Here is a 17221-nt window from a genome sequence, read left to right as displayed (position 1 = left end):
ATTTATATTTTTTCTTAGGTATTTTTTATGCCATTATAAGTGGTATTATTTATTTAAATTTATTTTCTATTTATTTATTGCTTATATTGAAATAAAATTATTTTTGTATATTGATCTTGCATTTAGCAACCTTACTAAATTCATTACTAACTATAATAGTTTATGCATCCTTTTGAATTTTTTACATACTCAGCCATACCAGCCTGTAAATTATGAGAGTTTTATTTTTTCCTTTCCAATTCTGAAAATTATAATTTCTTTAGAATTGCATTGGCGTGGGCCTCTGACATTAGTTGAACAGATACAGTGATGGGTAAATATACTTGTCTTGGTCACATTTTCAGGTGGAAGGCTTTCAGTATTTCTCCGTGAAGTATGGTATTTGTTATATGTTCCTTATAAATAAGTTTCTCTTATCATGGAAGTTCCCTTCTATACCTAGTTTATTAAGTTTTTTTCATGAATGGATATGAAATTTTACTTTATTGATTATATATCTTTATCTGTAGAATTATGTACTTTTAGGTTTTTTTCTATTAACTTGGTTGATTTCTGAGATAGATTGATTTCAGAATGTGAAGTCAACTTTACATCACAAGAATAAATCAGTAAATTATGATTTATTATGCTTTTTAAAATCACTGCATTCTATTTGCTAGATTTGGTGTGTGAGGCAGGAAGGCTTTTGCATTTAGATTTATGAAAGATTGGCCTGTAATGTTTCTTTCTAGTATTGTACTTGTCTGCTGTCATAAAATAAGTTGAGAAGTGTACCATTCTTTTCTATTTTATTCTGTTCTATTTTATTTGGATAAGATTGGTGTTATATATTTTTTAATCTTTTGAGAATTCACAAGTAAAGCCATCTAGGCCTAGAATTTTTGTTATGAAAAGTTCTAAAGTACAAATTCAATTTCTTTAATGTGTATTTTTGTTACTGTGTATTGATCTTTTCAGATTTTCTTTCTTCTGTCAGGTTTAGTATGTTGTATTTTTTCTAGAAACTTATTCATTTTATCTAAATTTTAAAATGGACAAGGTTAGCAAAATATCTTCTTATTATTTTTTTAAAGACTGTAGGATCAGTAGTAATGTCTCTTTTCATTTTCCGTTTTCCTTATAAACCACTCCAAACAACCTTTCACCCCCACTGCTCCACCAAAGCCATCAACAGCATTCCTATTGCTAAGTGCAGTCATCATTTCCTAGCTCTTATTGTCCAAGAACCTATATCACACACTTTCCTTCCTTTACAGTTTCTTCATGTAGATAGATACTCTTTGTACTTTTTCTTCCCTCTGTCTCACTGACCTACTTTGGTTACCCCATCCAGCTTTGTGGTTTTAAGTACTGTATGTACAAGGATGATTCCTAAATAAATATCTCCATTCATGCTCTCACCTCTGTTTGCCATACACATAACATTTGGTGGCCTCCTTGACATCTCTGATTTGGATTTAACAGTCGTTTCAAACTTAACATGTCCAAAACTTAGTTCCTGATACCACCACTACCACAAACCTGACTATTCCACAGTTTTTCCTATCTCAGTAAGTGGAAACTGCTCAATTGAGCAATTTCAGTTGCTCAAATGGAAAACCTTGGGGTAATTTTGACACCTATCTTTTCCTCATGCCCACCCAGTCATTGACTAGACTGTCCTGTTGGCTCTAACTTCAAAATACATTTATTATTTGTCCACTACTCATCACCGCTTCTAACAGTCTTGTTCAAACAACTATTACTTGTCACCTGGTTAATTGCAGTAATTTCCTAACTAGTCCATTGCTTTTGCTCTTGCCATTATTCAATCTATTCTCAACACAGCAGTCAGAGGGACCTGTTAAAAGCTAACTTAGATCATGAAACTTTTACTCAAAAATTTCCAAACTTTTCCATCTCATTCAGTGTAAAAACAAAAGGCATTGCAACAACTGTAATTCTACCTTATCTGGCCCTAGTGCCTCTCTAACCCCAATTCCTTCCATTTTTCTTTCTCACTCCACTATAGTCATAGTTGCCTCTGTGCTTTCCTGAAACATTTCAGACATGCTTCCATCAAAGCCTTTGCATTTAATGTTCTCTTTATTTAAATTTTTCTTTCTTCAGTCATTCACATGGCATACTTTCTCATTTTTTTTCAGGTGTTTATTCCAGTGTAACCTTCTTAATGCAGCTTCCCCATCTAAAATTGCAATTTTTTTCTTACAAAAATCTTTCAATCTCATTTTCTTGGTTTTTCTCTTTATGGCTCATTATCTAATATACAATAAATTTTGCTTATTGGGCTTCCCTAGTGGCGCAGTGGTTGAGAGTCCACCTGCCAATGCAGGGCACACGGGTTCGTGCCCTGGTCCGGGAGGATCCCACATGCCGTGAAGTGGCTAGGCCCGTGAGCCATGGCTGCTGAGCCTGTGCGTCCGGAGCCTGTGCTCCACAACGGGAGAGGCCACAACAGTGAGAGGCCCGCATACCGCAAAAAAAAAAAAAAAAAAAAAATTTTTGCTTATTTATCTCATTTATTGTTTATCTCCCCCACAAGAATATTTGTTCCAAAAGATTGGAAATATTTATCTGATTTGCTCATTGGCACCTAGAACAGTGTCTATAGTAGAGTAGGTGCTTATAAATTGTCTAATAAGTGAATAAATGAAGCTGAATATATTGTTACACCATTTTCAGAAAAATACAAATTGACATACAGAATACCATATGTACAGTATACAATATGTAATTTAATCTCATCTGTTATAAATACAGTATGCAAAGTCTTACTGAAGTGTAAGAGCACCCAAATTGTGCTATTACTGCAAAAATTTTATTTTCTCTGTATTGTTGAAATGTTTTTCGTAGGTTTTCTTCTTCTCTTGGTAGCTATTAATAATAGAGTTATTTCTCAAGTAAAATGAAATAAGAAGTAGAGTGTGTGGGGGAGGTATTGCATTATTGGTCAAACTCTTTACCATTCTCTAATTCATACCCTCTGTCACATAAATTTGAAGCTCCTTATACCACTTCTTGATACTGAGTTTAGCCATATGACTTTCTTTGGCCAATTGGATGTTAGCAAGTGTGACACAAGCAATGGCTTTTCTCCCTTTGCCAAGAGACCTTAACTGGGCTAGTCTGTTGGAGAATGAGACCTGAGAAACAGATGAGTCATCTCAGTTGTCCCATCTGTGGCCATCATGGATGAGCCAAGCCTTCAAACCCATAGATATTTGAGCAGCAACAGTCATGATAGATATTTGAGCAGCAACAGTCATGATAGGTGTTTGTTACACAGCATTACTATGGCCATAAATAACTGGTAGAGAATGATTTACAATGCTGGAGACACATGTCTTTATGCTTTAGACTTTTGCTTAAAATAACTAAACATATTTTGAAAGACTTAGTCATTCAGACAACATTTTAAGGTGGAATTCTAGTATTATATTTATAAAAAAACAATTCTTATAGACATTAAGCTTTAGAATGGGAAGCATCACTGATTTTAAACATCTTTCTCAATCAGGCTCTTAATATGAGCTACATGTTACTTATGTATGTCAACTCACAAATAAATAGCCTTATTTCTAATTTCCTGGGGGAAAAAAAGGTTGATTTTCCTGATCTGGTTCCAAGTATTATCTTCTCTTCTGAAGAATATTATAATTAGATTAAATATTTTATTTAGTTCCTGGTAAAACATAAAAATACCAATTTATGAATCCTAAGGAATTTACATAAAGAAAAGCTTATGTCATGATAAAAGATTTCAGTAGAATTACATCTATAATGATAGAAATTTGATTATGTATCTTGTTAGTATGAATGACATGGCTCAACTGTGTGCATGCTGAAATTTTATGAGCCTCTATATTCTACTTTTAGAGAACATATTTTCATGTAGTTACTAATGTCAGCCCCATAATGATTAAAACCAAAGCAACACCTAAATGACCAGAAGGTTACTCTGTAAATTTGTGCCAGTATGAAGAATCTGAGGAAACTTAGTTGTGTCTTTACAGACTTTGGGGAAAATTCAGAATCCATCATATTTACAACTTTCTAAGTGTGTGATGCTGCAAGTATCTCTTAAAGTCCATACTATGTTATATCAGCTAAATTTTAGATAAAATGGAAAGTTTTTTACTTATTTTATAACATTTGGGTATTTGTTTAAATGGATCTTAAAGAACATCTGTGTTATGAAATTATGAACAATGTGTTATTTTATAGCTTAGACGTATGCAATCTCTCTCAGACAATTTCAAAGCACTTAACACATAAATCATTGTGTGATATTTATACTCAAATTACTTTGGCTAAAATAGGTAAGTAGTGAATATTCTTATTCAAATGGAATGAGATCTGTAGAGTTACAGAATAGAATTATAATTAGAAGGGAAACACATTGAACTTTAAGATAACATTGCCTTAATACTTTATTTTTTAAATCTAGTTTTTCTCCAGTTATGCATGTACAAACTTCATCTATACTTCTCTGCAACATGCTCACACTTACCAAAAAAAATGATAAGTTTCATGAAAAATACATGACATTTCCATATACATACAATTGTGCAAGTTGTAACATGGTACATTATTTTCATTTGGCACTACCATTAACGTAAATTGGCAGATTAAATATTAAATGTAGAAAACACTATGTGATATAGACTACTTCGCCAAATAGTGAATTAAAATCATGAATTTTTAGCAGACCCCTGAAGCAGTCTGTTAGAAACAAATAAATTATTTGCTTAACTGTTTAAATTCTACTTAAAGAGACAGAGGAGTAAAATTAACTGTCCTGGGTTTTTAATTTAATAATGCTAGTAAGGGGGCTTTGTAGAAAAAAGACTTTAGTTCTTTTGAGACTAGTTGAGAGCTTAGTATCAAACGACCTAAGATTATGCGTTTTGAAGGAGGAAAAATAAATACATACTGGTATTGCATATGTTAGGCCAACTTGCATAAGACAAATTTGAGTAGAAAAAGATCATGGTGACACCATGGTTGTATGAGAGCTATGATTAAGGTGTATATAATGTGTGTGCACACACACATTATATACCAAGAAACTCTGTCACTATAACAAAGGATAGGGCTAGGTGCAGGCTATTTAGATGTTCAGAAATCATTATGAACTAAGGTGCACTGAAAGAGATAGTGTTTCCGTGATCTCTCAGTTTGTCTCCAGCAAATGCTATTTGACATATTTGATGAAGGGCTGCAGTATATTATGGCCAATAGCATAGAATAATTATAGTGGTGCTGGTATTTATTCCATCTTAATGAGACTGCCTTCTTACCACATGCAGGCTTGGTCTGACGGTCTTTATTTCCTCAGATGGCTTTGCTACCTTTAAGTGGAAAGTTCAGTTGGTCAGAGGGTAGAGCCATAATGAATACTAAAGTGAAAGTGTTGAAAGGGGTAAATAAAAAGACAACAACAATCCTCTTGAATCATTTTAACCCCTTTTAGAGGATAAGAAATAGGGCGACTCACACACATTCCCCAAGGATTTTACACTAATGATGACACATAGAAAGTATAAAGTAGAGCTAGCAGTATTCATTTTATAATTTTATATATTTCATTTCTTCCATGTAGTTACAGTTTATATAAAACATCTTTGATAAACTTCTGTGTGTCACATGAGTATCTACATCTATACTCCATTTACATCAATGAAAGTCTTTCTATGCATCAAAAAAACTGGACCACGTTTCTCCCCTTTGCCTAGACCATGTATTGTGAGTGAATCACATAAGTAGTTTATAATACTTCAGGGGTCTCTTTTTATAAACTATTGGTTTGATCATGTCCCCTACTAACATAAAAGGTATTGCTGGCAAAATTGTAATTCCCCTTGACCTTCTCTTGTTCTGTTTGGCACATGACAGTATTGTTGTCAGTCACCTCATATACAAACAGTGTAATCAAGTGCATTACGGGACTTCCTCTAAAACATTGGTGCTGTATCTGTACTGCCAGCTGCTCTAATGATGGATAAGCTGCATTATTCTAAGGTTCAAACACACTCGTCACAGGGGAATTCTGTGGCGTGTTGTGTGTGTGTGTACGTGCGTTGTGCACCTGGACATGTGCATAAGAATTTACGAGTTTTGATTGACAGTTGAATCCAACTTAAGCCTTCCATTCTACTGACTCTTTTAAACGCGGACCTGCCAGAATAGGGGAAAGTAACTGTGATGCTGAGGATGCCCAAGTTCACAAGAGAATGAAGAAAAGAAATAGAGATTGGAAACTCCTTATTTAACCACTCAGTTAAATTGAAACGTATTTAGTTTCTACTCCATCCACTTCAAAAAAGGATGAAATATGGGACTGCAGAACATTCTATACAAGGGATACAGGAATTGCTTCTAACGTTTTGGGCTTTTTTTTGCTATTGCTGATTTTTTTCTTTTTTTTCCCCTTCCTTTCTTTCTCCCTCCTTCCCTTCCTCCCTCTCTCCCATCTTTCCTTCCTTTATCCTTCTGTCCTGGTTTGTTTTTGTTTTGAGAGTCAGAACTCTGAAATTAGAGGTAAAAATATCCACTGGAGGGACTATCACATCTGTATCACAGTGTAAAACATTAATACACTTTGAGCTGAGTCTGTGACAAATCAGCATTATTCACATTTCAAAGTCAACTTTAATATCCCATTCCAGACCAGATCTTAGTGGTCCTGAGCGTAATTAAATTAGTTTCAGAGATTGTGGTCCCAACATGTAATTTCAAGTATCTCTCTGTGTCATTTACCCAGAGGCTGTGATTTGAGCTACTTCTAGGACTCTTTGTGGACAGTATGTTGCCTGTGTCTAGTGATTCTGTAGTTATGTTTATCTAATTTCTAATTCACCTCTTCTATGACTGAGTGGAGAGGATTTTACCATACATCAGCACTGAAGCATGACACCAACCATCTCACAGATGTGCCAACATATCCTTGCCTACTTTGCAGGCAAGTCTTATTTAAAATACTTTTCTTCTGATGATTTTAACCCACTTACAATTGGAAAATATTTAACTTTAAATAATTTTATTCTCACTTTAAGCTGTCTTGTCAGGTTCTGATTTCAGTCTCAGATTTAAAGAACAAATAATTCAAAAGTAAAGGAAGGACAGGATATGTTACTATCCAAGACCTAGCTCTCTGTATGACATTTACCAGAAGGAAAAGATAAATGTTGATTAATCTATTATTAATATTTTAACATTTAACTCTCAGAAGTGTTCAAATGAGTAAGAAAATTTCTAGATTAGGAATAAAATATAATTTCCATACTTACTATCCTCATATCTGAGTAAATAATGATTTAACAAAAGGGCTCAGAGTGTGTTATACAAATACCAGATAAGTTTTGTAAATATTTAGAGTGCTTATTACTAATCATACACAATAGGAAAAGGACAAGGGAAATGGAAAATGTTTGTAAAATATTATTAGGGAGAAATTATAGAATTCAAGAAAAATCTAATACAAATGTAATGCAAACTACATAATTTAAAATTTTTTTATAGCCACATTTTAAAAGTAAAAAGAAATATAATACTAATTTTAGCAATATATTTTATGTGATTCGATAGATACAAAATAATCATTTCTATGTGTAATAAACACAAAATATTTATGAGATATTTTATATTCTATTTTTCATACTGTCTTAAAAATCCATTGTATATTTCACATAGCATATCTCACTTCCAAATTTTCATTGGAAACACTTGACTTACAGTTCATAAAATATAAAGTGGGAATACTGTCTTCACATACCAAAGTTGTTGCAAAGATGCTTAAAATTTTCGAGTGACTAACTTGAGTACCAAAAGAAATCATTTACTCTAACATTTGTATCCACATGAAAAACTCGTTCTTTTTTAGAAGAATTGATTATTTAATCTTTGATACAAAAACACATTAGTTGTAAAACTGTATTGTTCAAGTTAATTCATCATCTCTTATGTCAACTAAGTATTTGAATAAAATTCTAAGGGGTCTTGCAAATGAAAAACAACCCTAAGTATATCAGTATCCACAAAAAAGTTCCATAGAACTTTTTCTTATAGAACTTTTTTTGTAATTTTTGCATCCAATTTTATAATACTATACATTACAATTAAAATATTCTTCATATTTATTGATGTTTTTTTCAAATGTGTAAATCATTATTATTGGTTTATATTATAAAAACTTTCCATTTCAGCTATTTGTGCCTGCCTAATTAGATCATAGATAAGCTTGGAACCTCACATTTCCGGGAAAATCTTTACTTTGAGTTATCAGCAAATCTTTTCAAAACAGTTGATTTCTCTAAAACTCCTCCAAGACACACAATGGGCACTGACAAAGAACACAGGATCACTAGATTTCCTTGTCTATTTTTTTCAACAGTTCCATAAACAGGTGCTATCATAGCACCTACACACATATAACTGACCAATTGTAACAATCCTATCCATGACACTTTTCATAGACTGTGTTCAGAAATCTAAGCATGAATATTTTCAATATGTATTATACAGAGAAATAAAACAATAAGAGAAATAATCTCTTGTTTTTTGGGGGGGGTCTCTTGTTTTAAAGTTCCAATAAATGTGGATTTTTGACCTACCATAGCTGGAACACTGTCCACTGTGATAGAAACTATTTTTTTATATCTAGCTGAAATTATTCCTAGATAGATATAACATCTTAAAATAGTTATGTAATGAGTTTAAATTTTTTAGCCACAATTAAGGACATTTCTTCAGCTCTCTATTTAAAAATTGTTTTCTTTAGTGTGCAGGAGTCTCAGCTAATTTGTAGCTGGCCAAAGTTACAAACTTAGGTCCTATTAAAAATTATTTTTAAAATATTCTGGGGACATTTCATTCTGATTTCAGATGACAAATTTTACCAATTTCTTTTTTGACTATTATGAGGAAATTTCTAACAAATTCATTGTATTTTGAAAGAAATGCCACTTAATATTGCCAATTTTATTATATTTAACATTTTCTGTATACAAATAAACAATACTTTTTCATTTTGCTTTAATAACACAAGTAATAACTGTCAAAATTTATAATATCTTCTCTCATTTTTTTTGTTTTTTTTTTTACTGTTCTGGTTGTAGTACTCTTTACTATTCTTTGCTTTTCCATTATTCCACTCAATTCTGCTTCAATGGTATGCTTTCATGTAAATTTAAAAATTTGTCTATACTTATTAAAACTAAATTATAACAAATAGTTTAATTACCAATTAATTCTGATTAAAATTAGAATCTTCTAACAGTTAAAACGTGTTATTTGGCCAAAAGATCAGTATGTTTGGAAGCTAAACTCTTTCAGGCTTCAAAGATCAACCAAAGCAGAAGAGTTGAAGACATTAATTCAGAATCCAAAGGCACCTAACTTATATTTACTGAGTACTGTTGATAGTGGGTAACTCTTTTTGTGTAAATGGTGTTCTTTAAAAAATAAAAGAAAGCATGATTTCAAGTATCAACTGTCTGCCTGGGCAGATAACTGTGATGGTCTTTCGTTGTTCCCTAAATAACCATTTTAACAATGTTACAGTGATGTGGTCCTCTGGTTCAAAGTCTGCAACACTTGTTTTAATAGTCTAACAAAATACATGTTGTAGTGAGACAATTCTTTTCTCAGAGGGAATAGATATTTTCAACCTCATTCTCCCTCCTCCCTTGGAACACTGTGTCACCTAGGTTCCCAATGCATGCCACCCCAGTCATGATCCCTGTGAGTATTGTCCTTTTTTATTGCTAAGGGTCCCCTTTTTTTTTTATTGAAGTATAGTTGATTTACTATATTGTGTTAATTTCTGCTGTACAGCAAAGTGATTCAGTTATACATATATATACATTCCTTTTTATATTCTTTTTCACTATGGTTTATCATAGGATACTGAGTATAATTCCCTGTGCTATATGGTAGGACCTTGTTGTTTATCCATTCCATATATAACAGCTTACATCTGCTAACCCCAACCTCCCACTCCATTTCCCTCCTACAACCCCCTCCCCCTTGGCAACCACAAGTCTGTTCTCTATGTCCCTGAGTCTGTTTCTGTTTCATAGATAGCTTCATTTGTCATATTTTAGATTCCACATATATGTAATATCATATGGTATTTGTCTTTCTCTTTCTGATTTACTTCACTTAGTATGATAATTTCTAGTTGCTTCTGTGCTGCTGCAAATGGCATTATTTCATTCTTTTTTTATGGCTGAGTAGTATTGCATTGTATACATGTACCACATCTTGATCCATTCATCTGTCAATGGACATTTAGATTTTTTCCATGTCTTGGCTATTGTGAAGAGTGCTACTGTGAACATAGGGGTAAATGTATCTTTTTGTATTAGAGTTTTGTCTGGATATATGTCCAGGAGTGGGATTTCTGGGTCATAAGGTAATTCTATTTTTAGTTTTCTGAGGAACCTCCATAAAGTTTTCCATAGTGGCTGTACCAACTTACATTCTCACCAACAGTGTAGGAGGGTTTCCTTTTCTCCACATCCTCTCCAGCATTTATTTGTAGAGTTTTTAGTGATGGCCATTCTGGCTGGTGTGAAGTGGTACCTCACTGTAGTTTTGATTTACATTTCTCTAATAATTAATGATATTGAGCGTCTTTTCATATGCCTATTGGCCATTTGTATTTTTCCTTTGGAGAAATGTCTAGTTAGGTCTTCTGCCTATTTTTCAACTATGTTGTTTGTTTTTTTGATGTTGAGTTGTATGAGCTGTTTGTATAGTCTGGAAATTAAACCCTTGTCAGTTGCATCATTTGCAAATATTTTTTCCCATTTCATAGGTTGTCTTTTAATTTTTTTATGGTTTCCTTTAAAGTAAAAAGCTTGTAAGTTTGATTAGGTCCCATTTGTTTATATTTGCTTTTATTTCTATTGCCTTGGGAGACTGACCTAAGAAAACGTTGGTACAATTTATGTCAGAGAATGTTTTGCTTATGATCTCTTCTAGGAGTTTTATTGTCTGATTGCTTTTTCTTGTCTGATTGCTGTGTCTAAGACTTTCAATACTATGTTGAATAGATGTGGTGAGAGTGGGCATCCTTTTCTTGTTCCAGATTTTAGTGGGAAGGCTTTCAGCTTTTTATCATTGAGTATTATGTTGGCTGTAGGTTTGTCATAAATAGCTTTTATTATGTTGAGATATGTTCCCTCTATACCCACTTCGGTAAGAATTTTTATAATGAATGGATGTTGAATTTTGTCAAATACTTTTTCAGTATCTATTGAGATGATCATGTGGTTTTTGTCTTCTTTTTTTTGTTTATGTGGTGTATCACATTGATTGTTTTGCGTATGTCGAACCAACCTGTGAGCTTGGGGTGAATCCCATTTGGTTGTGGTGTATGATCTTTTTTATGTGTTGTTGGATTCAGTTTGCTAATATTTTGTTAAGAATTTTTGCATCTATACTCATCAAAGATATTGGCCTGTAATTTTCTTTTTTAGTGGTGTCTTTTTCTGGTTTTGGTATCAGGGTGATGGTGGCTTCATAGAATGTCTTTGGGAGTGTTCCCTCCTGTTCAGTTTTTTGGAAGAGTTTGAGAAGGATCAGTATAAGTTCTTCTTTGTATGTTTGGTAGAATTCTCCTGTGAAGCCATCTGGTCCTGGACTTTTGTCTGTAGGGAGTTTTTAAATTACAGATCTATTTCACCTCTAGTGATCAGGCTGTTCAAATTATTCCTTATTATTCAATTTTGGTGGGCTGTATGTTTCTAGAAACTTGTCCATTTCTTCTAGGTTGTCAAATTTGTTGGCATATAATTGTCCACAGCATTACCTTATGGGTTTTTTTTTTTAATTTATTTCTGTGGTATCGGCTGTTATGTCTCCTTTTTCATTTCTTATTCTGTTTATTTGGGTATTCTCTTTTCTTCTTGATGAGCCTGGGTGAAGGGCCCCAAATTTGACATAATACTGTTCTCAGTCCAAACACAATGATGTAGGCCCCAAAGGGTTTCAGGGGCGATTTGAAGAAGGAAATGGAAAATAACACTAAACTATAGAAAATACAGTGAGAATTAAAATGAACTTGGTGAAAATGTCACCTCTTTATTCTATATACGTCTCTGGACCAAAAATGTAGCCCCTTCAATGGTGCCTGTTCTTCATCGGTGTCAGGAGCACAGAATTCATGATGGCATAAGTGGGAAAGTACAAGCTCTGCTGTCTTTGGGCTCATGACTGATCAAGAGATGAAATTGTATTTTTATATAATATATAATATATATGATAATTTCTGACCTAAACTTTTTACTGCTAGTGCTAATGTGTGCAACAGAAAGCAGCATCAATTTACAGAAGTGATACTGGCATATATACCATACTGTCTTTGTCTGCTAAACATGGGAAATGTAGTAAAGTAGTGCCTGAAAAGGAAAAAAAATAGAATGCTTAAACTTGATATATTTGATTTTGACAGCAAGAACAAAAATGTGAGTTTCTTCAAAGGGAACTCGTGCTTCCAGATTAAGCCAGTTGAATTGTGTTTTCACTGGAACTACCAGTTGGATTTATCAGGGAGAAATCTTAGATGAAGTTCAAAAGATTTCTCTACATTAACTTGTGCTAAAAATACAGAAATTGGATAGATGGCATCTCAACTACTAAAGGCAGGTCATTTAATTGTTTAAATTTTTTTTTAATGCAAAGCAGAGCTGAGGATTCAACATGGTAAAGAATGCAAATTTCTAAGAAGGTGCAAAAGCAGTGATGATAAGAAGAGCTAATGTTATTGAATTATAACACTTTCTTAGGGGCTTTACATATCACATGATCCTCACAACCAACCCATGAGACAGATATTTCTATTCTCTCTATCTTACAAAAAAGAAAAGTCAATTTAAGTAATTTTCCCAAGGTCACTCTGGGTAAACTCAGAATCCTGGCTAGAACCCTGCCTCCTAGCTCCTGTACTTTATAAGAAGAAGATTTATACTTGTAAATCACTTAGTAATGGAGTAATATAAGTTTAAAATTTTATAGAAAGAAGAAAAATAACCTGCCTAGCAAGGCAAAGAAATAATTTTATTGACCTTTTACTTATTATGTATCATTCTTAGTATTTCAGTGCATTTTTAATGTCCCTTACTGTTAGAGGACAACTGTAATTTTTCTGCGAAAATTTTCTACATTAATTAGCATTATTGAGTATATTTCATGCACTGTGCTCCATACTGAAGAGAGAAATGAATTACTCATATTTCTCCTTTAAGTAGCATAGAATCTAGAGGAGGAGAAAGCTTCATAAACAAAGGTCCCTAACACAGCGGGGCCAAATGCAAGGAGAGCTCAAAGGAGGGAGGAATTAACTCAGCTGAGGTCAGAGGGAGGCATGTTTCAAGAAACACCAAAGAGATTAGAATGTTTGGAGAGAAATCCTGTGAAATTGTGGTTTGGAGTGTGTGGGCAAGAAAATAATAAATATTGAGACAATAAAGGTATAGGCATACCTCATTTTATTGCACTTTGCTCTGTTGTGATTCACAGATAAATTGGGTTTTTCACAAATTGAAGGTATATGGCAACCCTGAATTGAACAAGTCTATCAGTGCCATTTTTCCAACAGCATTTGCTCACTTTGTGTCTCTGTGTCACATTTTGGTACTTTTTGCCATATTTCAAACTTTTTCATTATTATATTTGTTATGGTGATCTGTGATCTGTGATGTTTGATGCTGCTATTGTAGTTATTTTGGGGCTCCATGAACTGCTGCCATATAAAACGGCAAGCTTAATTGATAAATGTTTTGTGTGTTATGACTACTTCATGGATGGACCATTGCCCCCTCTCTCTCCCACTCCTCTGGTCCTCCCTATTCCCTGAGATACAAAAATATTGAAATTAGGCCAATTAATAATCCTATTAGAGGCCTAATAATGGCCTCTAAGTGTTTAAGTGAAAGGAAGGGTTGCACATCTCACACTTTAAGCAAAAGCTAGAAATGATTAAGCTTAGTGAGGAAGACACGTCAAAAGCTGAGACTGGCCGAAAGCTAGGCCTCTCACATCAAACACTTAGCCAGGTTGTGAATGCAAAGGAAACAGAAAGTGATGCTCCAGCGAACATATAATGATAAGAAAGTGAAACAATCTTACTGCTGATGTGGAGAAAGTTTTAATGGTCTGGATAGAAAATCAAACCAGCCACAGCATTCCTTTAAGCCAAAGCCTAATCCAGAGAAAGACCCTACCTCTCCCTCAATTCTGTGAAGACTGAGAGAGGTGAGGAAGTTGCAGAAAAAAATCTTTGAAGCTAGCAGAAGTTGGTTCATGAGGTTTAAGGAAAGACACCATCTCCATAACACCAAAATGAAAGGTTAAACAGCAAGTGCTGATGTAGAAGCTGCAGCAAGTTATCCAGAGGTTCTAGCTAAGATCATTAATGAAGGTGGCTACACTACAACAGATTTTCAGTGTAATTGAAAAAGCCTTATATATTGGGCTACCCAAAAAGTTCGTTTGAGTTTTTCTGTAACATCTTACCTGATGTTGCAGAAAATCCCAAACGAAATTTTTGGCCAACCCAACAGAAGATGCCATCTAGGACTTTCATAGCTAAAGAGGAGAAGTCGATGTCTGGTTTAAAAGATTCAAAGGACAGGCTCACTGTCTTGTTAGGGGCTAATGGAGCTGGTAATTGAAGTTGAAGCCAATTTTCATCTACCATTCTGAAAATCCTAGTGCCCTTTAGGATTACATTAAATCTACTCTGCCTGTGTTCTATAATGGAAAAATAAAACCTAGATGATATCATGGCTTACTGAATATTTTAAGCCCACTGTTGAGACCTACTGCTCAGAAAAAAAGATTCCTTTCACAACGTTACCATTCATTAACAATGCTTCTGGTCATCCAGGAACTCTGATGGAGATGTACAATGAGATTAATGCTGTTTTCATGGCTGCTAACACAACATCCATTCTGTAGCCCATGGATTGAGGACCGATTTCAACTTTCAAGTCTATTTAAGAAATACATTTCACAAGGCTATAGCTGCCATACACAGTGATTCCTCTAATGGATCTGGGCAAAGTGAATTGAAAACCTTCTGGAAAGGATTTACCATTTTGGATGCCATTAAGAATTCATGAGAAAATCAAAATAGCAACATTAACAAGAGTTTGGAAGAAGCTGACTCCACCACTCATGGATGACTTTCAGGGGTTCAAGACTTCAGTGGAGGAAGAACTGCAGATGTGTTGGAAATGGCAAGAGAACTAGAATTAGAAGTGGAGCCCAAAGATATGACAGAATTGCTGCAATCTCGTGATCAAACTTCGATGGATAAGGACTTGCTTCTTATGGATGAGCAAAGAAAGTGGTTTCTTGAGATGAAATCTACTCCTTATGAAGATGCTGTGAAGACTGTTGAAATGGCTATGAAGGATTTAGAACATTGCATAAACTTAGTTGATAAAGCAGTGTTTGAGAGAATTGACTCCAATTTTGGAAGAATTTCTACTGTGGGTAAAATGCTATCAAACAGAATGCTGCAGAGAAGCCAGTCACGAAAGGAAGAGTCCATTTTTGAGGCTCCCTTCATTGTCATTTTGAGAAATAGCCACAGCCACCCCAACCTTCAGCAACCAGCACCCTGATCAGTCAGCGACCATCAACACTGAGGCAAGACCCTCCACCAGCAAAAGGATTATGACTTTCTGAGGACTCAGATGATGGTTGCCATTTTTTTTTTTTTAGCAGTAAAGTATTTTAAAATTAAGGTATGTACGTTGCTTTTTAAGACATAATGCTATTGCACATTTAATAGACTACAGGATAGTGTAAACATAGCTTTTATATGCACTGGGAAACCAAAAATATTTTGCAATGTCCACTGTATTGCTGTGGTCTGGAACTGACCCCACAGCATCACCAAGGTATTCCTGTATATTAGAAGTAAAACCCACAGTGATTTTGAAATGTTATTACCATGTTTTGTACAGTATAGTCTACACTAGAAAAATACTGAAGGAGGAAAACATTGATAAGAAGAAATTTTTATAACGTGAAGACATCCTAAAAATTTAGGAAATATTCCATAAGGCTTCGTATTAATTTTGAAAAAACGAATGATAAGAAAATGACATTAAGTCAAAAATTCTTCTGTAAACTGCAATTTATATTTAGCTTTACAAATTGGATGAACTAGAATAGTTTGCAAAATTAACATTCAAAGCCACAGAGAAGAGATGCATTTACATTCTGCCATATGCCATCTGAGCTCCCTTTTTTGAAAGATGGACAAGCTCCGTGCACCGCTCAACTTTTTTTTTTCAATTAATTACCCAATTACTTCACAAATTATATACTTGCTGCAAGTTGTGCTATTTTGAGATATTATATTTAAACCAATTTTCTTTCTTGTATGTTGAAAACTCTCTATACTGATTTCATGTGGCTCAACGCCCCCTATTGCAAAATTTTAATTCAATCCATGTACTTCAGCTTGGAATTTATTGTATATTTTGCTCTTTTCAGATTCTGTTGATGTGGAATGCTCTAAGAACTCACAGTAACTCTCTAAAGCCCTCTCTTTTTCTCTCTCTCACACACAGACCTCAAATAATAGTCCAATTTTTCAACAAACAAATTTGCTGATCCAGTATGACATCGTTATATATTTTAAAATAATTCCTCCCTAAAGGAATCAGCCTTTTATTACCATGGGAATTGACTTGAGTCTTTCTCACTAAATATCTAAAAACAAGGTAAGAGAATCAATAATGAAATAATGACATTTTTATTTTGGTATGGAAGCATATAAACTAGGAATTTTTTTTCTGCTGGTAACTACTAGTTTGTTCTCTATATCTGTGAGATTGTTTCTTTTTTGTTATATTCACTAGTTTTATTTTTTAGATTCCACATATAAGTGATATTATACAGTATTTGTCTCTCTCTGTCTGACTTATTTCACTTAGCATGATACCCTCCCAGTCCATCCATGTTGTTGCAAATGGCAAAATTTCATTCATTTTTGTGGCTGGGTAGTATTCTATTGTATATATATAACACTTCTTTTTTATTCATTCATCTGTTGTTGGACACCTCAGTTGCTTCCATATCTTGGCATTTGTAAATAACGTTGCTGTGAATGTTGCAGTGCATGTATTTTTTCCCATTAGTGTTTTCATTTTTTTTCAGATATATATACCCAGGAGTGGAATTGCTGGGTAATATGGTA

The 17221-nt window shown here is 33.9% G+C and overlaps 1 pseudogene; it reads left to right on the top strand.

The window, feature by feature from the left end:
- The first annotated feature begins 13914 nt into the window (after positions 1 to 13914).
- Positions 13915 to 16553, top strand: LOC114892094 (annotated as a pseudogene).
- The last annotated feature ends 668 nt before the right edge of the window (positions 16554 to 17221 follow it).

The sequence above is a fragment of the Monodon monoceros genome, unplaced genomic scaffold (genome assembly GCF_005190385.1).
Source record: "Monodon monoceros isolate NGI ecotype Baffin Bay Population unplaced genomic scaffold, NGI_Narwhal_1 Super_Scaffold_12, whole genome shotgun sequence".
Taxonomy (NCBI): domain Eukaryota; kingdom Metazoa; phylum Chordata; class Mammalia; order Artiodactyla; family Monodontidae; genus Monodon; species Monodon monoceros.
Note: the sequence above shows the minus strand (reverse complement) of the source record. Positions and strands in the feature narration are given on the sequence as shown.